The sequence below is a fragment of the Micropterus salmoides genome, unplaced genomic scaffold (assembly GCF_014851395.1).
Source record: "Micropterus salmoides isolate LMB-PRFRI ecotype aquatic unplaced genomic scaffold, ASM1485139v1 Ms_hic_scaffold_11, whole genome shotgun sequence".
Taxonomy (NCBI): domain Eukaryota; kingdom Metazoa; phylum Chordata; class Actinopteri; order Centrarchiformes; family Centrarchidae; genus Micropterus; species Micropterus salmoides.
The window spans coordinates 22952158-22977016 of NW_024040152.1; positions in this window are offsets into that span (position 1 = coordinate 22952158).

Below are 24859 nucleotides of genomic sequence, written 5' to 3' on the forward strand. Positions count from 1 at the left end.
AGGAACCGCTCTAAGCTGGTTTAAGTCCTATTTCTCAGATCGATTTCAGTTTGTACATGTTAACGATGAGTCCTCCATGCATGCCAAAGTTAGTCATGGAGTTCCCCAAGGATCTGTCCTCGGACCAATCCTCTTCACTTTATATATGCTTCCCTTAGGCAATATTATCAGGAAACATTCCATAAGCTTTCATTGTTGTGCAGATGATACTCAGTTATATCTATCGATCAAGCCAGATGAAACTCATCAGTTAGCTAAACTTCAAATGTGCCTTCAGGATGTTAAAACCTGGATGACCTGTAATTTTCTAATGTTAAACTCAGATAAAACTGAAGTTATTGCTCTGGGGCCTAAGCACCTCCGTGACGCATTATCTAAAGATATAGTTTCCCTGGATGGCATCGCCCAGGCCTCCAGCACCACTGTGAGGAATCTTGGAGTTATCTTTGATCAGGACATGTCGTTTAAGTCTCACATTAAGCAAATTTCAAGGACTGCCTTTTTCCACCTACGTAATATTACGAAAATCAGGAACATCCTGTCTAAAAATGATGCAGAAAAACTAGTCCATGCATTTGTTACTTCTAGGCTGGATTACTGCAATTCCTTATTATCAGGCTGACTCTTCAGCTGATCCAGAATGCTGCAGCACGTGTTCTGACAGGAACCAGGAAAAGAGATCACATTTCTCCTGTTTCAGCTTCTTTGCATTGGCTTCCAGTAAAATCCAGAATAGAATTTAAAATCATTCTTCTTACCTACAAAGCTCTTAATGGTCAGGCACCATCTTATCTTAAAGAGCTCATAGTACCTTACTACCCCACCAGAGCACTGCGCTCCCAGAATGCAGGGTTACTTGTGGTTCCTAGAGTCTCCAAAAGTAGACATGGAGCCAGAGCATTCAGCTATCAAGCTCCTCTCCTGTGGAACCAGGTTCCAGTTTGGGTTCAGGAGGCAGACACCATCTCCACATTTAAGAGTAGGCTTAAGACTTTCCTCTTTGATAAAGCTTATAGTTAGGGCTGGCTCAGGTAGTCCTGAACCATCCCTTAGTTATGCTGCTATAGGCCTAGACTGCTGGGGGATTTCCTATGATGCACTGAGCTCCTCTCTCCTCTACTTTCTCTCCCTCTGTATGCAACCTCATCCCATTATTGCATGTTACTAACACAACCTCTCCCCTTTCCGGTAGTCTTGTGCTTTCTCGTCCCTCTCCTCTCTCCTCCTATCACTTCCTGCAGGTTTTCTGGCTCTGGAGCTGTGGAGTCTGGATCTGTGGCTGCGGGTCACCTGCTGCCCCCGTGTTCCTGCTCGACACCCTCTGCTGCAACGACTATTGTTACTAGTCCTATTGTTATTATAATCATTAACATTACGACTGTTACCATTAACACTACTATAAATATCTGTACCATTCTTCATTTAGTCTATAGCAACATCACCTTTACTGTCTGTACCTCTGTGTGTATATTGTGTAGGCTGCCTCCTCTCTCTCTCTCTCTCTCTCTCTCTCTCCCCCAACCGGTCGAGGCAGATGGCCGCCCACCCTGAGCCATGGTTCTGCTCAAGGTTTCTGCCTCTTAAAAGGAAGTTTTTCCTTGCCTCTGTCGCCTAGTGCTTGCTCTTGGTGGGAACTGTTGGGCTTCTGTAAACAGCATCATAGAGCACGGTCTAGACCTGCTCTTTTATGAAAAGCGCAGTGAGATAACTGTTGTTGTAAATTGGCGCTATATAAATAAAATTGAATTGAATTGAATGAGCCAACCAACACTACCCCGCTACCAATCTAACTAGCGGCACACAAGAGAACAAGTAATGCGCTGCACAGGAGAGATGCCAGCCGGCGCAAACCGCCCCCATCCCCCCCCGCAGCCAGAGAGACCACAGACCCCACCCACGGCTACACCGTGACCCACACTGCACGTTCACCACCGGACCGAAACCCACCACAAGCACCCCCCCCCACCAACCTCCACCGCCATGCCCGCCGCCCGCCCCCTCCCCCCAACCCGGACCCACACACAGGACACACAGAGTTCTGGCAGATGTTTGACTGCATAAGACCCATTCTGAACATCCTTTGTCCAGTATAGTGTGTTCTATGGAGAGTTTTATACTGTATAAGTTGTAGATTGGGATTTATAGTCATTCTAAAGGTATTTAAACATATCTGCATCCAAAAGTTTTGGTCTGGACTAATGGATAGATCTGTCTCCCACTTTAAGAATGGGAGAGAGATTGAACTATCTGTTTATAACAGTAACATGTATACTTTTGATAACAGTTTTGGAGGCGAGAGTTTAAGAAAGTTTGTTATCATTGGAGGTAAATCTAAGTCCATTATTTTATCCTTAAATCTAGCCTGAATTATGGATTTAAACTGTTGAAGTTCCAGAAATCTATTATGGCTAATTCCATATTGTGCCACTAGATCCTGGAATGGAATAAAGTTACTGCCTTGCATTACATGCTCTAAATGTCTTATCCCTTTGTCATACCACAGTGGGGAATTTAGTGTTTTCTTATTTTGCAGGATGTCAGGATTATTCCAGATTGGGGTAAATCTGCATGGGATAGGTGAGGACCCAGATATTTTGAGAAGTTCCCACCAAGCTGCCAAGGAAGTGCTTATGTTAATGCTTTTAAAGCAGGTATGACGTTTGATGCTGGAACTGATGAATGGCATATCGGAAATTTTAATTTCCTTACAGAATGTCCATCCATGAGTGGTCCAGGGGGCTCTGATTGATCCATTTTGAGATATATTGTAGTCTATTGGACAGGAAGTAATGATAAAAATTTGGCAGTTCTAAACCACCACAGTCTTTTGCTTTTTGCATAGTTTTTAGACTGATTCGTGGGGTTTTATTTTTCCACAAAAATTTTGAGATGTTTGAGTCCAGTGATTTAAACCAGACAGCAGAGGGTTTGGTGGGTAACATTGAAAACAGGTAATTGATTTTAGGTAGGACCATAATTTTTATGGTGGAGACTCTTCCCATGAGTGATATAGGTAATGATGTCCACCGTACAAGGTCATCCTCTATTGATTTAAGTAAAGGCGTGTAGTTTAGCCATGTCAGTTCTGACAGCCTGGAGGAAATATTGACACCCAGATATTGAATATTCCCAGACTTTAGCGGTGTGGTAGATATACTCTGGAAATCACACTTTACAGGTAAAACTATGGATTTACTCCAGTTAATGGAGTAGTCCGAGATGGATGAGAATTTATCTATAAGCGTGATTGTCTCAGAAAGAGAAGGTTGTGAGTTTAGGAGGAAAAGTGATACATCATCTGCATAAAGGGTTATCTTGTGGTGTATATTTTCTGTTTGAATTCCTTTAATATTATTATTTTGTCTGATCGCAGCTGCTAGCGGTTCTATAAAAATAGCAAATAGCGAGGGAGAGAGTGGGCAACCCTGCCTGGTACCCCTCTGGAGACTAAAGCATGGAGAAGTATGATCATTTGTTTTGACAGAAGCTCTTGGGGAACTGTATAAGATTTTAATCCAATCTATGAAAGAGTTTCCAAATCCAAATTTATATAAAGTAGCGAATAGAAATTTCCAATTTACTCTGTCAAATGCTTTCTCTGCATCTAAAGAAACAACTGTAGTTTCCAGGTTATGAATAGTGGCATAGTCTATTACGTTAAGTAGCCAGCGTGTATTGTTGGTGGAGTGCCTGCCCTTAATAAATCCTGTTTGGTCAGAGTGTATTATACCAGGAGTGACCTTCTCTAGCCTTCTTGCTAGGGTTTTGTAGATGATTTTAAGATCTGCGTTAATAAGTGATATTGGGCGATAACTGGACGGAAGTGTGGGGTCTTTGTCTGGTTTAAGGAGCAGGCTGATATTAGCAGAATTCATTGTTGGAGGCAACATGCAAGTACCCCTAATTTGCATAACCATCCTATAGAATGTGGGCGCAAGTATTTCCCAGAATTCCTTATAGAGTTCAGCGGGAAAACCATCTGTCCCAGGGGCTTTATTATTCGGCATATGTAAGAGAGCTTCCTGGAGTTCAGCCATTGAAACAGGTGAATCCAGAGCCCTGATCTGTTCATCTTCTAATCTTGGCAAATCTATATTGTTCAGAAATGCATCGATGTTAGAGCTAGATGGGTCAATTTGTGATGTATATAAGTTTTTATAATAATCTCTGAGTGCATTGTTGATTTCTTCTGGGTTATAAGTCAGATTCCCAGCTGAGTCCTTTAAGGAAGAAATAGTTATTTTTTCTTTATTCAATTTCAATTGGCTGGCTAAGAATCTGCCGGATTTATTGCCATGTTCAAAGTTCTCCAAGCTGAAATTGGGTCTTTTTATTAATAATTTCATTTAATTCAAGTTTTGATTTTCTCAGATCATTCAGCATGTGTTCCTGTGGGGAGGTAGCAAGGGTAGTTTCTAATGTTTTTAATTTTGTTCTAGCTCTAATTCACAAGATCTCTCTTTCTTTTTTTTTGTATGATGAATAGGAGATTATTTTACCTCTCATGACCTCCCAAAGAAGACATGGCGAGGTTCCTGGCAGGTCATTAGTTTCCATATATATTGCCCACTCCTTTTTGAAGTAACTTATAAAATCTAGGTCTTTAAGCAATGATGCATTAAATCTCCAACTTCTAGTTGGCCGTGTGACCCTTTTTTTAGTTAGAGTGATAGAAACCGGTGCATGATCACTGATAGTGATAGGGTGAATCTGAGTGTTGGAAATGTCTGTCATAATTGAGCTGCTAACCAAAAAATAGTCAAGGCGAGAATATGAGTGGTGGACTGGTGAAAAGAAGGTATATTCTCTAAGAGTGGGGTGGTGAGAACACCAAACATCGCAAAGACCAAAATCGCTCATGTATTGTTTAAGGATGTCTGTTGATTTCCAAATACGGTGTCCACCTGCCGTACTGAGTCTGTCAACTGCTGGATTACATACCATGTTGAAGTCCCCTCCTAATATAAGAGCTGTGTCTGAGTGAGCAGAGAGTGAGTTGAAGAAAGCATGAAAAAAGGAGGGGTCGTCAACATTTGGGCCATAGATGTTAGCAATGCATAAAGGAGTATTTTGAATCGAAATGTTAACAATAATGAATCGACCCTCTGGATCAATAGTAGTGGTATTATGATTGAAGTGTGTTTTTCTATTTATCATAATGGTGACACCCCTTTGTTTTGAGTTATAACAGGCTGAGTACGAGTGAGGAAACTGTGGTGAGGTTAGTTTATCTGCTGTCTTGGGTAAATGAGTCTCCTGTAGTAGGACAATGTCTGCTTGCAGATTATTTAGATGGTTAAAATTTTTTAATCTCTTTTCCCTTGAACCAACTCCGCGTACATTCCAAGAGGTGATTATAAGTGAGGTCATCATTCAACTAAGGGATGTGGTGAAGGCTAGTGTGTGCAGTGTGCGTGTTGTATCATTGTGTGTGTTGTATGCGCCTGTATGTGTGTGTCTATGTGTTCATGTTGTATGCGCCTGCGTGTGTATGCTAGCGGTGTGCCCGACTGTTTGTGAATTAAACAGTATGAAAATTGCGCAGCTGATCGACGTGTAAACGGCGGAGGAAGAGCAACATTAACAAAAGAAAGAAACAGTGAAACAAAAACAGAGAAAAATACACAAAACATTATCGGACAGTCTAGTCAGATAACCACAGTATAGGCTGTTGAGACGTGCACTGTATTTTATAACTATTAACTTGCCATATGTCACGGAGTAATTAACTGAGAGGGGAAAACATGATCGCATAGTGATACAGTTCACCTGTTGCTGGACTTGGTTCTTAGTAGAGCCAAGGAGTGGTGTCTCGGTCGCGGTACAGCTGGCCATCAACGTAAAGTTTATCCACCACGATGACAGCCCGTGATCCTTCTCCAATAAGCTTCTTTCTTATCGGGAACAGGACTCGGCGTCGGTCCAGGATCTCCCGGGGAAACTGGTCATTAACGCTGAAGTTGGTCCCTCTCAGCTCCCTGCCGCGGCCTTTAACCAGTTCCTTCTGCTTGAAGTGTTCAAACTTCGCGACGATGGGCCTGGTTCTCCTGTCGCCGTCCTCCCAGGCGGTGCACCCGGTGGAAGCTGATGTTCTTCACGGTCTCGGCCGGGAGCTTCAGTTGATTTTGGACGAAGCTTTTAACGGTCTCCTCTGGGGCTTCATCCGCCTGCTCCGGGATACCCAAAATGTCTGTTTATTCTTAATGCAAATTTCTTCCCTGCAACACCGGCAAGTGTGGACGAATGGACCGCGGTGAAGTTAGTTTCAGGTTCAATATTAGTTTTACATTGAATAGACAGATGTTTGTAGAATATTCAACGTAAAGCTAACTTCACTGTGATGCAAAGCAAGGTCCCCTCATAAAGTGTTGAATTTGCGAACAAACACAATTAACTATAGAGCATAATTTTAAACGATAGAAGTTTTGCTTTCCTCAAACGATATATATCGTCATATCGCACAGCCATAGTAGAAATGTTTTTAATTTCCGTGTCTTAAGACGCCACACCCCAAGGACATGAACAGCTACAGACCGGTGGCTCTGACGTCTCATCTGATGAAGACATTTGAAAGACTCGTTCTTGCATATCTTAGTCCCCTGGTGAACCCGTTAATGAACTCACTGCAGTTTGCTTACCGGCCTGGCGTGGATGAGGCCCTCATCTACGTTCTCCACAGATCCTTCTCGCACCTGGAAAACTGGAAGCTCTGTGAGGATCATTTCTCATATCATATAATTTCTCCAGTGCTATTAACACCATCCAGCCTACGCTGCTGAGAGACAAGCTGGAGGACGCTGGATTAGACCTTCACCTCTCAGCCTGGATCCTTGACTACCTCACCAGCAGACTACAGTTCATGAGGATTAAGGACTGTCAGTCTGACATGGTGGTTTGCAGCACAGGCGTACCGCAAGGAAGAGTACTGGCACCCTTCCTTTACACCCTCTACACTTCAGACTTCACCCTCAACACTTTAGACTGATGACTCAGTGACTCAGCCATCGCTGGTCTCTCATCCCTAATGGGCTTGACAGAGTGTACAGAGAACTGAATCGGGACTTTGTGGACTGGTGCAATCAAAACCACATCCTTATCAGTGCAGCAAAGACTGAGGAGCTGGTGGTATTTCCAGGTCAACAATTAACTGGACTGCCCAGATATTATTAACATCCCCTACTAGAAGGGCCAGAAGAGACTGTTCCTGCTCAAGAGACTAAGGTCTTTTGTAGTGGAGGGTACACTCCAAACTGTTCTCTCCTGGGATGCTCACTCGAGTCAATAGAGGTGGTGGGAGAGAGGAGGGTGAAAGCGAAGCTCTCATCCATGTTGGAGACCTCGACCCACCCCCTTCATGAGTCACTATCATCTGCTCCTGAGCAGCTCTTTCAGTGGCAGAATAATACGTCCACGCTGTGTGAAGGAGAGATTCAGAAGATCTTTTCTTCCTGCAGCTATGAGACTTTATAATCAGCACTGTTAAGCAGTAACCACAACTCAGAGACTGAGTGAAAATCAATGCACAATGTCACTTTGCATTGTTTAATATTGGAATTAGTTTTTATCTGTTATAAACTCTCCAGGATAAGCACGCCAACATGCATATTGTCACTTGCACTGTTTTATTTTTGGTAATTTGTTTTATAGTTGTAAAAATTTATTAAAAAAAGTTATATTGTTAGTATTATGTTTAATGTCACTTATCACTTTACTTTATTCCATGCTATCCACTTGCTGCTGTAATGTTTGAAATTTCTCACCTGTGAGACAAATAAAGGCTGATGTTATCTTATCTTTCACTGAGTTAATATATTTTGAAACCTTTTTAACATGTCTGTTTGAAGGCATGGTTCTTTGTCCTGTTTACAGTCACCTCACATGAATAGCAGAAAATGTGTGCGCAAGCTAGCTTATCATGCTGTTTCAGCAATACCATGGTGCAGATTCACTTTACATACACGCACTTTATATGAATGCATATGATCTATCCTTTAATAAATATCCTTCTAAAAAGTATTCATTCACTTCTTCAAAGTCTTGTTAACATACACAATATGTAAGTAAATACTGTATAAGCAGGTTATGTAAACAGCAAGACTTTTCTATGGAAACAAAAGTGAATTAAATAATCAAATATTAATAGAATATTACTCTGTATTAGGGCTGTGTTGTGGTGGCAGCGCGGCTGATGGTGAGTGTCCTGGTTTTTTTCCTGCTAGCGCCGCTAGCCTCCAGCCTGTCCCTGATCCCCGGCCGGTTAGCCCCCAGTTCGGCCCCGATCCCCAGCCGGCTAGCGCCGCTAACCCCCAGCTTGTCCCTTGGCCTGCAAGCGCTGCTAGCCTCCAGCCTGTCCCCCCGATCCCTGGCCTGCTAGTGCCGCAAGCCTCCTGCCTGTCTCTCCCAATCCCCAGCCCCTTAGGGCCGCTAGCCCCCATGCCTTGTCGGAGGACTGACCGACGTCAGTGGTCCAGCCAACCCCTGCTCTTCGTTCCCTGTTGGCGGATCAATCGACACCAGCCCCGTCGGTGGTCCGGCCAACCCCTGCTCCTCGCACAAAGGCCCTCAGCTCAGCAGCCTCGTCCCTGACTCTCCCTGCTGCTGTCTCGCTGCCAGCCCCTAGCCCGGCTCCCCGGCCCCTGGAGGGGTCGCCACGCCCTCGGGCCGCCCAGTTCCGTCCTCGGGCTGCCAGCCTGCCCTCCCTGTGCTCAAGGTCTGATTTTTACATAGAACTACCAGTTTTCTCCTAATAAGTTAATACACTTACTATTACAATATACATTTCAACATATAATGCTGTAAAGAAAAAAATTTTAAAAGAATAAAAGCTTTTAATGTTAAAGTACGTGAATAAATCCAGAATTGTAACCCTCAAGGTAGGGGGCATCAGTGCGCATGTGTAGGCGTAGTGTGTAGTGGCAAAAGAGGAACTTGCTGTAGAGACAAAGCCTTAACTTCACCGCGGGACGTTCAGATCATTTAACACAATTGATTAACCACACAAAGAATATTACACCATTTTTAAATGGTATTTGAAACAGACCCGCAAGGAACCGCAACGCACATGCAGTGAATGATGTGGCGTGAGCGCGGGGCTCGGTGTAGGTCAAATTTCATCAGACCAGAAGGCGGAATTTGAGGAAGACGACGATAACGTAAAGTAATGGCGCTGCAGAAGCAGCAGGTAGGTAATCACAGCTCAGTGCAGCAAAAGTTGAACGTATTTGGACAATTTTTAACAATTATTCACTGCAACTGTTTAACGCTGTTAATCTAAATAATCATATAATTTTTAAAAAGAAGCATTTTATTAATGTTAGTCCAAAGTTTTGTTTCTATTAAGATCCTTGCCCACATTTTTTTTTATTGTGGTTTTTTAAATTATTTATTTTTATTGTATATTATTCTGTTTCATTAATTTTGAATGCATTATTTGTGGACATCTTCAATAAAAAAGAAGCACCAATCATGCTGGTTGTGTTATTGTCTCTGGTTTTCTATTTGTACCCACTTACTATGCCAACATGCAATGGGACTGTTAACTGTTGATACTGCTAGCCTTTAATATCAAGCTTTCACTGGTGTGGAAGATTAGAGTTTAAGTTTAAAAATGTTAATGTTAAATCACAGGCTTCTGTCAGCCAGAGCTCTGCTGTCAACTACAGTGTTCACACATGCATGGTACAAATTGGGCGGGAATAAGTATGCACATGAGCAGAACAGACCATACTGAAAGGTGGTACAGCTACTGCCAATCATTTAGTGATGGGAAAAGTCACTCTTTTGAAAGACTCAAGTCACCAAATCTCGTTCATTAAAATGAACTAATATATTTTTGTCATTTCGTTCATTTTAACAAGGCTGGTTATTGCGGCGCTGCAGCCCTCTAGTGGGCGATTTAAAAACAAAAAACAGTGCAGTTCTCAAACACAGAAGGCTGCCTGGGTTGCTCTAATTGACAAAGTATAATGCACAAATTCACCTCTTGATCTTTCTCTATCATGGTTCTATAAAGCCCCATGGAGCCTCAACCAAATTCAAACCATGTAAAAACCACAGAAATATGTTATCAATATTCGATTAAGCCACTACTCCGGCTAAATCTGTCCATTTTCACAAGTATACTACCAGACCAGCCATATATATATGTAATTATAATTACGATCACTATATCTTTAAAGTGCTCATTCATACAGTAGTCTAACGCCTATCCATGAGTAAAATCTATATATTAACATCAGATTTACAGGGAATATATTGAAGTAATAAGCTTGACACACTAGATGAATAAAACACGCTCTTGTTTGTTTTAACAAATTTAATAATAATCTTTAACACTGCAGGTTGTTCACCAGTGAGGAGCGATGAAACATCAGCACGGCTCTGTCGATAAATAAAAAGTTAAAAGTTACGTTGCGTTCTCTGGCGGACCGGATCAGCTGTTAGCTGTAAACAAACCACAGGGCTAACGCTAACGTTGCTATGTGGCTGTGTTTTAATGGTTTAATGTCCGGGTCTGCTTGTTTTGGAGAGGAGACAACCTCTGTGGTAATTCAGCTCCCGGTAGAACTCTGTCAGGGCTCTGAAGTGGAGCGGACCCAGAATAACTCTCATCAGCAGCTGGCTATAAACACTCGCAGGACTAAAGTTACGGTGCGGCTGTGTTAAAACTATAACTTAGCACAACATAACTGCACTGTAATACTGTTATGCTTTATTAAATGTCACAAAATTATCAAAATAGATATTAGATATGTCTGTCCAGTGACTGTTACCTGATAACAGACTTGCCTCTCATTCCCCGGTGCTGGCAGTAACTCAGCCTGCCGAGTGACTACTGCTCCACAGTAGTCGAGATATCACGTGAAAAATGAACGACTCAAACCCAGAGACCCACAGTTATGAGTCCTGAACTAATCAATTCTGTTTCCTGTGCTGACGGAGACCTTGCAGCTGCTGTGTAACGAGTGAATGTAAGAGTCCAAGACTATTCAAGCATGCGTGAAAATGAACGAATTACTCACTGAGACAACCTGTTCCTACTGAGTCACATACAAGATTAGGTCAAACGAACGAAACGTTCTTTGAACGACACAACACTACAATCATTACAGACTCTACCGCAAGGGGCGTGGCATGAGCGAGAAGTGCGGTGTGAGCGGTGATTAAGGCCCAATCCCAATGTCCCCCCTACGCCCTAAACCTTGAACCCTCACAGACTTTACTGACGTCACTTGGAAAGTGATTGAGTTTAAGAGGCTGCAAGGGCTCAAAATGCTGTAAACAGGAACGGGACAGCCCTTTGCCAATTTATCACGTTACCTTGACGATGCCGAAACACGTTCATCAGCGTAGGTGTCGATGCTTGTTTGTTTACTGTTTTCTTCTTCTCTTATAACGCGGATTTGCCATGATACTTTTCTCGCTTCCGGGCTTCCCCTGGTAACCCCCGTGTTTCGCGTCATACCGCTATGAAATGTGGGCAATTCCCTCAGCCAAAGTCTGCAGAAATGCAAACTTACGAAAAGGGTCTATAAAGGGCTCAAAATGTCCGCGAGCCCTGAGCCCTCACGGACTTCCTGGGAACGTGCCTGTGAGTCTGTGAGGGTGGACATTGGGATTGGGCCTAACTCAGTTTCTGTATTTTCAGACCTGCCATTCCGCACCTGTCCACCGGCTGTCAGAATTGAGTGTACATCTCAACTCATCACCTGACCTACTCATGCCCTCCATGCTCCTCTTGATTTGCAATAAGCACCTAGCAGTCACACTGGGTCATGGGCGTCGTATAGGGGGGAAAAGTTAGGACAATTCCAAAGGCCCCTGACTGACAGGGGCCCCAAAAATAATTATAAACTAATATCAAATTATATTATATTATACATTATATAAACCATCATCATTGAGTGTAAATATATTTCAAGTATCGTAATAAAATGAATGATCTCTTTGTTTTTACTTATTTTTGGCAGTAAAAGTTAAAAATCCCCATTGATAAAAAAGTACACATCCATATTGACTGACCACCCCCCTGTATCTGCATGAAATGGTTTGGTCCTGCCTTAGCACACACATCAGTGACAGTGTTTAGATGCAGTCAGTAGATGCGGCAGAAATACAGTGATCACAATCTTGCCTAGTAAACCAAAATATGGTTTTCAAAAAAGGAAAGAGAGGAAAGACAGGAAAGATGTCAATCTGGAACCCAGTTTTTCACCAAGAAAGGTGGGTAGCCTAAAGTCTGTGAGTGGTGTTAACCTGTTGGCTAAATGTCCACAGTGAAATAAGCTAGCTAGCTACAGACTACTGTTAGACTAGTGATAAAAAACAGAGACAACCCTAGGTTTTCAAAAGAAATAGCTGACCTAATCCATAAAAATAATCAATGGTCTATAGCTAGAAAAACTCAGAGTGCTAATGATTGGCGTCTTTTTAGAAATCAGTGTACAGCTCTCATTAAAAAAATCTAAAGCTGAATACTATTTGGCGCAAATGTCAATTAGTTTGCATGACCATTCGAAATGTTGGAAAACTATTAGAGCACTACAGAATAAGAAAGTTAACAGCATCCCTCACCAGTTGAAAATAGGAAATGCTGTTAGAGCAGAGGGACATGCTAAATGCTTTTAATGATCATTTTGAAATATCTTTGAGGACACATTTGGTGAAACCTCTCTTGTTCAACATAGTTCCCAGGTAGCAAAAGGTGAAATTCCCCATGGCGAACACCAACTCACAGGAAGCTTGGAACAATGTATTCCTGGCTGAACCTAGATCCCAGTCACTACAAGGGGAAGTTGTTTCTTCTTTGACCTTTGAGCTTGCACCATTCTTTAAGTCAGATGTTTTGCACGTTTTGCGGAGCATTGACTCCAAGAAGGCAGCGGGGCCAGATGGCCTTGATCCTATTTTGTTAAAAATGGTAGCAGAAACTAGTGAAGCCACTCACTTACATCTTTAATCTTTCCATTTACACAGATACAGTGCCTATTTCATGGAAACAGGCTTGACTGAAAGCTGGGGATCCGTTTGACACAAATAATTATTTAGACCTATCACAAATCTTTCGGTTTTAGCAAAGGTTTTGGAGATTTTTGTGTCTGATCAATTAAAAGCTTTTCTGGTTTCACAAATTATCCTTAATGACATGCAATCTGGTGTTAGATCTTGCCACAGTACAGTTTCTGTCTCTTTAAAAGTTATTGATGACAAAAGCAGCGATTGTTAAAAAGTTATTCTGTATGGCTGTGTTCATTGACCTTAAAAAGGCATCTGATACAGTAGACCATTTCATGTTAATCAAAACCTTGTTGAATATTGGTGTTGGGCATAGAGCTGTAAATTGATTTCACAGCTATCTCTCTGAACGGACAAATTGTAAGGCATGGGAATGTATCATCTGACCCTGTTGTCCTAAAAAATGTGTCCCACAAGGATCAGTTCTGGGTCCTTTGCTTTTTATCATCTATATAAACAATGTCTGCAGTAAGTTTAAATACTCAAAGTATCATTTGTATGCAGATGATGCAATTATGTATTCTTGTGCCCCTACACCTGAGACTGCCTGTGCAAATTTGCAGTTAGACTTTGCCTCATTACAATCTGCCCTGTTTGATTTGAAGCTTCTTTTAAATGCAAAAAAGACAAAGGCGATGATATATGTCACAGTGTTGAAGAAATCATGCAGGCCTCACCTAGAGACATTATTTATAAACTGTAAACCGTTTTATTGACCGGGGGAGTTTGTTCTGGTCGCTGTTTACATTTCACCTCAGGCCTGTGTTAGTGAGGCGTTAATACACCAGGCTGACCAGATAACTAACATGGAGAAAAAACATCCAGACTCCCTGCTCATTGTTCTTGGGGACTTTAACAAAGCAAACCTCAGTCATGAACTTCCAAAATACAGACAGCATATTAAGTGTCCCACCAGGGACACTAACACACTGGACCACTGCTACACAACATTAAAGGACGCCTATTGCTATGTTCCCCGTGCAGCCTTGGGACTCTCTTATCACTGGTTTATCTTATCCAGACACACAGGCAAAAACTGAAATCTGCTAAACCTGTTGTAAAGATTATGAAAAGATGGACCAACGAGTCAAAGCTGGAGTTACAGGCCTGCTTTGACTGTACTGACTGGAGTGTTTTTGAGGCTGCAGCCACTGACCTGGACGAACTGACACTGTGACATCTTACATCATCATTTTGTGAGGACATGTGTTTGCCGACTAAAACCTTCCGCACATACAACTACCAAAAACTGTGGTTCACAGCGAAACTCAGGCAGCTTCGTCAGACCAAGGGGGAGGCCTTCAGAAGTGGGGACAGACTGTGTACATGTACATGTATGCATGTATGTGTATGTGTACCTGTATATCATATCGACCTTCAACATGCACATAATGAGAATAGTTTACTCTTGCATCCTTTGCACTCTGATCACTGTACTATTTGTCAATATGTCTTCATTGTTTTGTTCATAGTGTGTATATTAGTGTTGTTTATTCTGTAGTTTGATTTTATTTTATTATTATTTTATTATTGTGTTATGGTATTATTGTATAAGTAAGCACATCGTGAGCAATGTACAATCCTGAGTCAAATTCCACATATGTGTATACATACCTGGCAATAAAACTGATTCTGATTCTTATATTTGCACCTATAAATAAAGTCACAGCTCTTGCTATTAACACATTGCAAGATGAAGCCATTTAACTTGTTGATACTTATAAATACTTTAGTTTTACCTTTTAAAAAACATACTGAAGCTCTTGCTACAAAACCTAAATTTACTCTGGCATTCTTATATAGATTAAAATCTTGCTTTTTTAGGACTACACGGAAAAAACTGGTTGCAGGATTATTCTTGTCTCAGCTAGATTATGGTGATATCATCTATCAATTTGCATGTCCATCTACTCTGTCAAAGCTTGACCCTCTTTATCATGCGGCTCTCAGGTTCATCAAAAATGCTGGCTATCAGGCACATCACTGCATCTTATACAGTATAGTAAATTGGCCATCACTCAAACTGCGCAGGACGCTACATTGGTACACTTTTATTTATAAAGCTATTTTAGGTCTTTTGCCTTCTTATATCTGTTTAAAATTTGTTCATATGCAAAGTACATATCATTTAAGATCTAGTGACGGACTACTGTGTAAGGTACCAAGGAATGAGGACAGAAGCTGGAAAGAGGAGTCTGTCTTACTATGGCCTTTCGTCCTGGAATGAACTCCAGTCTAGGCTTAAGATCAGTGCGCTAATTTCCTTTGCTGCTTTTAAAAAAAGAATATCTGACATTCTTCAGCTCTCACTGGATCGGTTTGCAGCCGAGTGTGAAGCGGTTGGGATGAGGATTAGCACCTCTAAATCTGTGGCCATGGTTCTCAGCAGGAAACCGGTGGAGTGCCAACTCCAGGTAGGGAATGAGTCCTTACCCCAAGTGAAGGAGTTCAAGTACCTCGGGGTCTTGTTCACGAGTGAGGGGAGACTGGAACAGGAGATTGGCCGGAGAATCAGAGCAGCGGGGGCGTTATTGCACTCGCTTTACCACACAGTTGTGACGAAAAGAGAGCTGAGCCGTAAGGCAAAGCTCTCGATCTACCGGTCGATTTTCACTCCTACCCTCACCTATGGTCATGAAGGCTGGGTCATGACCGAAAGAACGAGATTGCGGGTACAAGCAGCCGAAATGGGTTTCCTCACGCGGGTGGCTGGTGTCTCCCTTAGAGATAGGGTGAGAAGCTCGGCCATCCACGAGGAGCTCAGAGTAGAGCCACTGCTCCTTTGCGTTGAAAGGAGCCAGTTGAGGTGGTTTGGGCATCTGGTAAGGATGCCTCCTGGACGCCTCCCTAGGGAGGTGTTCCAGGCACGTCCAGCTGGGAGGAAGACCCAGGACTAGGTGGAGAGATTATATCTCCACACTGGCCTGGGAACGCCTTGGTATCCCCCAGTCAGAGCTGGTTAATGTGGCTCGGGAAAGAGAAGTTTTCTGGTCCCCTGCTGGAGCTGCTCCCCACGCGACCTGATCCCAGATAAGCGGATGAAGATGGATGGATGGATGGATATCTGACATTCTGACGGACGTATGTACTTGTTTTTAATTAATGGTAGGTAGATCTCTACATCTAGTCCTTTGTTTATATACAGTATTTTAAACTCATTGTATTTCTTCTATGTAAATATTTTGTAAACTTTGTGTAAATCTGTACGGTGTTTTAATAATAATAATAATAATAATAAATTGAATTTGTATAGCGCTTTTCACGAACTCAAAGTCGCTTTACAGAGCAGATAAAGAAACATGACAAAAAAAACAAACAAACAAACAAAAAACAGCTAGGGATAGGCAGAGGAGAAGAGATGGGTCTTAAGGCGGGACTGGAAAATGGTGAGGGACTCAGAGGTGCGGATCTCATGGGGGAGGGAGTTCCAGAGCCTGGGAGCTGCCCTGGAAAAGGCTTTTTCCCCAAGACTGCAGAGCTTGGACTTGGGGACGTAGAGGAGACCGGCTGAGGTGGATCTGAGGGAAGGTTGGTAGGGGGAGAGGAGGACAGTGAGGTATGAAGGGGCCAGGTGGTGAATGGTTTTGTAGGTGAGGACCAGGATTTTGTATGTGATCCAGTGAGAAATGGGAAGCCAGTGTAGTTGTTTTAGGACAGGAGTGATGTGGTGCCAGGATTTGGAGCAGGTGATGAGTCGTGCGGCTGAGTTCTGGACCAGTTGGAGTCTTTTTATGTAGGTTGAGCTGATACCAAGGAGTAGTGAGTTGCAATAGTCCAGCCGTGAAGAGATGAAGGCGTTAATGAGTCTTTCAGCAGCAGAGGGTGTGAGTGAGGATCTGATTTTGGCAATATTTCGAAGGTGAAAGAAGGAGGTTTTAATAACATGACGGATGTGGGGCTCAAGGGAGAGGGTGGAATCAAAGATCACACCGAGGTTGAACGCCTGGGGAGATGGGGAGACAATGGTGCCGTTGATGGTGAGAGTGGGGTTATTGGCTTTGCTGAGAATGGATTTGGAGTCTATGAGTTGGAATTCTGTTTTATTGCTGTTTAGTTTGAGGAAGTTGTGTTGCATCCAGGTTTTAATCGCTAACAGACAGGAGTTGATGTGGGAGAGGGGGGGATTGTGGGGGTATTTGGTGCTGAGGTAGATCTGGGTGTCATCAGCATAACAGTGGAAGTTCAGGTTGAATATCTGAGTATCTGACCAAGGGGGAGGATGTAGATGATGAAGAGAAGGGGGCCAAGTACGGAGCCTTGGGGAACGCCTTGGGTGACTGTGACTGTAGCAGAGGTGTGGTTATGAAGAGAGATGAAGTGGGATCTGTTGGAAAGGTAGGAACGGAGCCAGGTGAGTGCAGTATCGAAGGCTGCACTCAGGTCAAGAAGAATAAGGATGTTGAGGGAACCGGTGTCAGCAGAAGTGATGAGGTCGTTGAAGACTTTGTGGAGAGCAGTTTCTGTGCTGTGGAGGGGGCGAAAACCAGATTGGAAGGGTTCAAATTGGTTATTGGCATGGAGATGAGTTTGTAATTGTGAGGCGACTATACGTTCGAGGGTTTTAGACAGAAAGGGGAGCTTGGATATTGGGCGGTAGTTATTAAGGGAAGCGGGATCAACACCAGGTTTTTTAAGGACTGGGGTGACAGCGGCAGTTTTGGAAGCAGAGGGGACGGTTCCAAGGGACAGTGAGGAGTTGAAGAGGTTAGTGAATTAGGGGGAAAGGACGGGGAGGCATGACTTCATGAGAGGAGTAGGGAGGGAGTCAAGTGAGCAGGTAGTGGGTTTGGAAGAGCTGATGAGTTTAAAGATTTCAGGGGTAGTGACCAGGTCAAACTGGGAGAGGAGGCAGTGTGGAGGAGGAGGTGGGAGGTCAGGCATATGGGGAAGAGGGTCCATGGTAGGTGCTGGAGTAGATACTGGGAGGTCTGATGCAGGAGGTAGAGACTGATAAATGGTGTTGATTTTATCAGCGAAAAAGTGAAGGAATGAGTTGCAGAGATCCGGAGAAGAGGTAGGAAGGGTGATGGTCCGAGGCTTGATATGGTTGCTCATTGTGGAGAAAAGGGTTCTAGGGTTATGACAGGGGTTGGAGAAGATGGAGGAGAGGTAGGCAGATTTGGCAGCAATGAGGGCATCTTTGTAGGCAATGAGGTGGAGTTTATAGGCTTCATGGTGGACTGTGAGAGATGATTTTTTTGTCAGACGTTCAAGTTGGCGGCCAGTTTGTTTCATTTTCCAGAGTGCAGGTGTGTACCAGGGTGACGAGGTGTTAAGGGTGACGGTTTTTGTTTTGAGGGAGGCCAGAGTGTTAAGGGAGGAAGACAAAGCGGAGTTGAGGTGGTTTGTGAGATCATCTGGTGAGGTGAGGGTTGAGTCCAGGTGGAGAGCAGGTCAGAGAGATGGTGGGGATCAATGGATTTAAGGTTGCGGAAGGTGATTTCTCTAAGGAGGCGGGGGCGTGTGGTTGGAGAAGGAATGGTGAACCGTATCAGTTTGTGATCGTAGAGGGGAAAGAGGCATGGATGGAGATCGAGCACTGGTAGGTTAGGGGAGCAGACCAGGTCGAGGATGTGACCTTTGTCATGGGTGGGGAATGTGACATGTTGGATGAGAGTGAAGTTGTCCAGTAAAATGGTGATTCTGAATTCTGATGACAGCTTGCAGGTGGGGGAGTCTATATGGATGTTGAAGTCACCGAGTAGCAGCAGGCGTGAAGAGAGAGAGATGAGGCTAAAGTTAGGAGTTCTGTGAAATCAGAGAGGAAGGAAGGGTTTGGTATTTTGGTATTTTAATTTACGTAATGTATTGTTTTTCAACTTAAGATTGAAAAATTGTGTTTTATTTGTGCTATACAGGACTCCCTTGTAAAAGAGACTGTGTCTCAATGGGACATTTCCTGTTTAATATATTTCTCTGTCTCTCTTGCTTTTTTTTACCATAACAAAAAAAGACAATGAAATATTTCTTAATGACAGAAATTCAAACAAATTATTTTCTAACATAATGATCATTATGAAATAAAGAAATAATAAAAAACACTTCCTGTCTGTACTGGATGCGAGACAGCAGCATACCTCAGCTTGCATGTAAGACTATATTAAAATAATCCAGTTTGAAACATTCATTTAGATTGAATTATGTCCGTTAAATGTCCTCTATAGATACAGACTTTATTATTCCTTCCTTTATTATTCTTTATTAAGGGCAATTTTTTTGACAAGCAAATGGTGAACTGCATCCTCTATGCAGACTTGCATGTACAAATCACCAGCAGTAAATATTGTGCTAGTACTAATATTGAACTACAAGAAGCCAGACACTTGCAAGCCTTTAATTAGAGTTATGTAAAGCTTTTGATGGGACAGTTAAGTCTTAGAGAAGTAGTGACAACAGCTGTGCAGAGGGGGTCCAATTTGATTTTTTTGTCATGGGGCCCAAATTCCTGGTGCCCCCCCTGCACTGGGTGCATCTGAGTTCTCTTAATTGCATCCATCTTTCCCTCACTTGTGTCTTAGTCCCTGCCACCATGCATGGAGAGACGCAAGGAAACTATGGGAGTAGAGAAGGAATTTGGAAATTTCTTTTTAGAGAAATGAGACATCCTTTCCTCTGAAGCATCACATGAAATGACCTCTCTTTCTGATGACAGCAGCAGCTAATCAAAGTTGGATCAGCTGTCAATAGGGTCTAGCAGCTGTAAAGACTTTTGATAGAGTTTGTCTGCCCGCATGCACTGCACTAATGCTAATAAAGGCACACATTTATCACTGCCAGAGCAACATGTTCTCTCTCTGTAGCTGTTACCTGTTCAACATACACCTGCGCATGAATAACAACCTCACGTGGGACTGAATGGAAATACAATAAAATATGTAAAAATTGTTACTTACTTACTGACTGAATCTCTAACTCTCTCTGACTTTAATTGGGGGAAACAACAGAAAATAAAAATCTTTCTAATAAATGACGACAGTTTTTATTCATGATCAGAGAGGAGACAAATACTACATGTGGCATGGCGTGTGTGTGTAATACAGGCCTAGTTACTTTAATGTAACAGTTGTTTAATAATATACTTGAATTCTTTTTATTGTTTGATTGTGTTTCCTTGCATTGCCCATGGGAGGCAGTTTAAGGTTTGCGAAATGTCAGCAAGCCATACAGATGAAGCTGCAGTTGTAAGGCATAGCCTGGTCTGTTTTAAATGAGTGTTCCTGGTGCTGCAATACAAATAGCTTGTGTGTTTTGTCAGTCCTGCCGATGAAGAAATAAAGATGAACGTTTTTTTCCCCCCACTACTAATGCCGCTGCTGTCTAAATGGTGCAACACATGTTTTGGTCAGATACAGGAAAGGGTAAAAAAAATTAATATAAAAGGGAGGAAACTATTCCTGGATTTCATGCTCATCACACCTTCAAACTAATGATGTCTCATGATTATACATGTACATTTTCTGTACATATTTCTATCTCTACATACACACATACGTAAGTATATATAACCATAATCATACCCACACATATGCACACCCAAACATACACAAATACTTCTATATAAGTATACATGTATACATGCCTAAATTGTATTACCTCTGCATGCATGTCCACAGAGTTCTCTCATCCCGACAGCGCTGACTAACTACACCATCTGCTTCCCCCAGCTCTTCTTTGGTCCATACCCAGCACGCTGAAGATAGTCATTTACTGTCCACAGCCTCTTACTCCCCCTTGTGGTTAGACAGTAATACTCCCACCGCTCTAGTTGGTCGTAACATCCCTGTTGTCATATCACATAGGCCTGCCAAGTCACACAATGAATCTGTGCATGCTAACACTGCAAATATTAATAATTTAATCAAGATCCAGAACAAAACCTCTTCAATGTCAGGTCCACAATATCTGGAGGCAATATCACCTTACATAGACATTTCTATCAGATATCATATTCCCATATACTGGTCACCTCGCTCTCCCTGCTAAAGCAAGTAGGCCTAACGGAGTAAATGTCAAAAACCTCCTTCCATTGAAATATTGTGGTGATACGTTGTCAGAGTGGGCTGCACAGCAAATACCGGACCGTTCTGTCAAATTTGCCTTATTAAACGCTCTGTCTCTATCAAATAAGACCTTTATTTTAAATAATAATTTTACATCTCATCATTTGGATTTTTTTATTTGCAACAGAGACCTGGCAAAATGTCGGTGATCTCACCTCCCTTGGTGATCTCTGTCCTCCCCAGTGTAGCTTTCTAAACTCCCCAAGGACCACTGGTCGAGGAGGTGGCTTCACCACTGTTTTTAAAAACTGTTTTAAATGCAGACTTATGCTTGTAGATGTATACTCTATGTTTGAGGTGCAAACTTTTAAATATTAACATCATTGCCCCAATCCTATGCGCACTGGTGTATAGGCCTCCTAAAACTTACAGTAACTTCCTTAAAGAATTTTCTGATCTTTTGACATTTATGGCTTCCCGCTCTGACAAACTGCTTATCATAGGGGATTTCAATATTCATATTTGCTGCCCATCGAAACCGATGGTCACCGAGTTTTTACTTCTCGCTGATTCTTTCAGTCTAACAATCTGTATCAGGTCCAACTCATCAGAAGGGTCACACACTTGATCTTGTATTATGCGTTTCCAACCTTGAAATTACTGCTACTGGTGTCTCTGACCATCTCATGGTTATGTTAAATTCCATTTTACCATGTCCCCTTCCCACCCCTTTCCAGCCTCATTGCCATGGCCGATCTATTAACCCAGACACAGCTGCACACTTCTCCAACATCTTCATGCACACTTTTTTTTACCTCAGATCTCAGATGAGAAACTAGTCACTCTAGTGACTCTATTTACCTCACCCTGCTCTCACACACTGGAATGTGTAGCTCCATTAAAACTAAAAAAAACCAAGGCAAACATTGTTGGTACCCCATGGCTAAATGATTCCACTCGCACTTTTAGACGAGATTGTAGAAGGGCAGAGCACAAATGGAAAAAAGACAAACTCCAGGTCTCATATGAAATCCTAAGAAACTGCTTAAACCATTACCAAAGTGCTGTCAAGTGAGCTAATGTACAATATTATGCTGAACTAATTAACAATAATGCCCATAGACCTAATATACTGTGCAACACGATCAACTCCTTCCTAACTCCGGCCATTGCTGCTACCTCTGCTCCTTCTACTGAAAACTATGAGAAGTTTAGGAACTTTTTTATTGACAAAATTGACAACATTAGATTTCACATTGTACCCATCCTGTACCCTCAGGCTCAGACCTCGTAGAAACCAATCATCCAGCTAGCTACCTCCAGAAGTTTCAAACAGTGCCATCCCAGCTACTGGAGGTGGTCATGCATTTAAATTCTACCTACTGTCCCGTAGACATTATTCCATCACGCCTATTTAAGGAAGTCTTAAACACTATTTGCCATCTTATTCTGGCGATAATAAATCCTTAACCAATGGCATTGTCGCCTCCAGTTTTAAACAAGGAACTGTGCAACCCCTTTTGAAGAAACCCAGCCTTGACTCCAGTGTTCACAACATCTATAGACCCATCCCCAAGCTACCATTTATTTCCAAGATTTTAGATTTTAGTCTCCTCCTACTTGAACACATTTAACATTTGTGACAAATTCCAATCAGGTTTTAGAGCACTTCATAGTACTGAATCCACTCTGCTAAAGGTACAAAATGACATCCTTCCCTCTGTCGACTCTGGCTCTAGTGCTATTTCAGTCCTGCTTGATCTTAGTGCAGCCTTCGACACAACTGACCATGCGATTCCATTAAAACGCCCCTTACATCCTACCTGAAAGAAAGAATGTTTACTGTTAGAATAGGAAATTGTTCATCATCTCCTACTACCTTTAAATGTGGCATCCCTCAAGGCTCGATTTTAGGCCCTCTCCTATTTTCACTATACATGCTTCCTTTTGGTACTATTTTTGAGAAGTACAATATTTTGTATCACTGTTACGCAAATGATACACAGTTCTACATACCAGTTACACCTGGCAGTACTCACTCCCTGAAAAACCTCTTAAACTGTCTGACTGATATCAAAGACTGGATGGAGAGGAACTTCCTTCAACTAAATGAAAATAGAACTGAGGTAATTCTATTTGGCACTGAAAGTTCTGTCACTAGCTTAAGTAACTCACTTGGTCCCCTGACAGAAAAACTTGCACAATGTAATTAAGAATTTAGGTGTTTTTATGGATACTTCTTTGAATTTTAACAAGCAAATCAGTAGTGTCGTGAAGGGCAGTTTTTATCAGCTTAGAACCATAGCCAAATTGAAGCCATTTTTATCCCATAGAATCAGAATCAGTTTTATTGCCAGGTATGTGTACACATAGGAGGAATTTGACTCACGATTGTACATTGCTCACGATCTGCTTACTTATACAATAATACCATAACACAATAACAAAATAATAATAAAATAAAATCAAACTACAGAATAAACAACACTAATATACACACTATGAACAAAACAATATAGACATATTGACAAATAGTGCAGTGATCAGAGTGCAAAGGATGCAAGAGTAAACTATTCTCATTATGTATATGTTGAAGGTGGATATGATATACAGGTACACATACATGCATACATGTACACATGTACATAGTGTGATGGAGCATAGTGCAAAGGATGCTGGAAAAAATAAATAAGACCTATGACCTTATGACCTGAGGTTGGTGTATTGGTATACATTATATACAATATGACAGTATGAACACAGTATGAACAGCACTGAAATAGAGAATGGTGAATAAATAAATAAGTGGAAACCAGTAAACAGGTGCTGATTAGAGACAGTTACTGGGTTATTGCACAGGAATTGTTCCTGACACTGTGAGTCAGAAATCAGCTGTTCATCAGAGTGATGGCTTGTGGGAAGAAACTGCTTCTGTGTCTGTTGGTTTTGGTGTACAGTGCTCTGTAGCGCCTACCAGAGGGGAGGAGCTGGAACAGGTTGTGTCCGGGTTGAGATGGATCTGCAGTGATGTTTCCTGCCCGTTTCCTGATTCTGGAAATGTATAATTCCTGAATGGCAGGTTAGCACCAATGATTTTTTCTGCAGTCCTGACTGTTCATTGTAGTCTGTCCTTGTCCTTTTTGGTGGCAGATCCAAACCAGACAGTGATGGACGTGCAGAGGACAGACTGTATGATGGCTGTGTAGAACTGGATCAGCAGCTCCTTAGGCATGTTGAGCTTCCTGAGCTGATGCAGGAAGTACATCCTCTGCTGGGCCTTCTTGATGATCGTGTCAGTGTTGGGCTCCCACTTCAGGTCCTGGGATATAGTGGATCCCTGGGATATAGTGGATCCCAGAGACCTGAAGGATTCCACAGCAGATACAGGGCTGTTGAGTATGGTGATGGGGGGCAGAGTGGGGGGGCTCCTCCTGAAGTCCACGGTCATCTCCACAGTTTTGAGCGTGTTAAGCTCCAGGTTGTTCTGTCCGCACCAGAGAGCCAGCTGATCAACCTCCCATCTGTAGGCCGACTCATCACCGTCCCGGATGAGGCCGATGAACTTCAGGAGTTTGACAGATGGGTCCCCTGAGGTGCAGTCATTGGTGTAGAGGGAGAAGAGCAGTGGGGAGAGCACACACCCCTGGGGGGCGCCAGTGCTGATAGTCTGGGTGCTGGATGTGATGTTCCCCAGCCTCACCTGCTGACTCCTGTCAGTCAGGAAGTCTGTGATCCATTGACAGGTGGAGGCTGGCACAGTGTGCTGGGTCAGTTTGGTGCTGAGGATGTCCGGGATGATGGTGTTGAACGCCGAGCTGAAGTCCACAAACAGGATCCTAGCATAT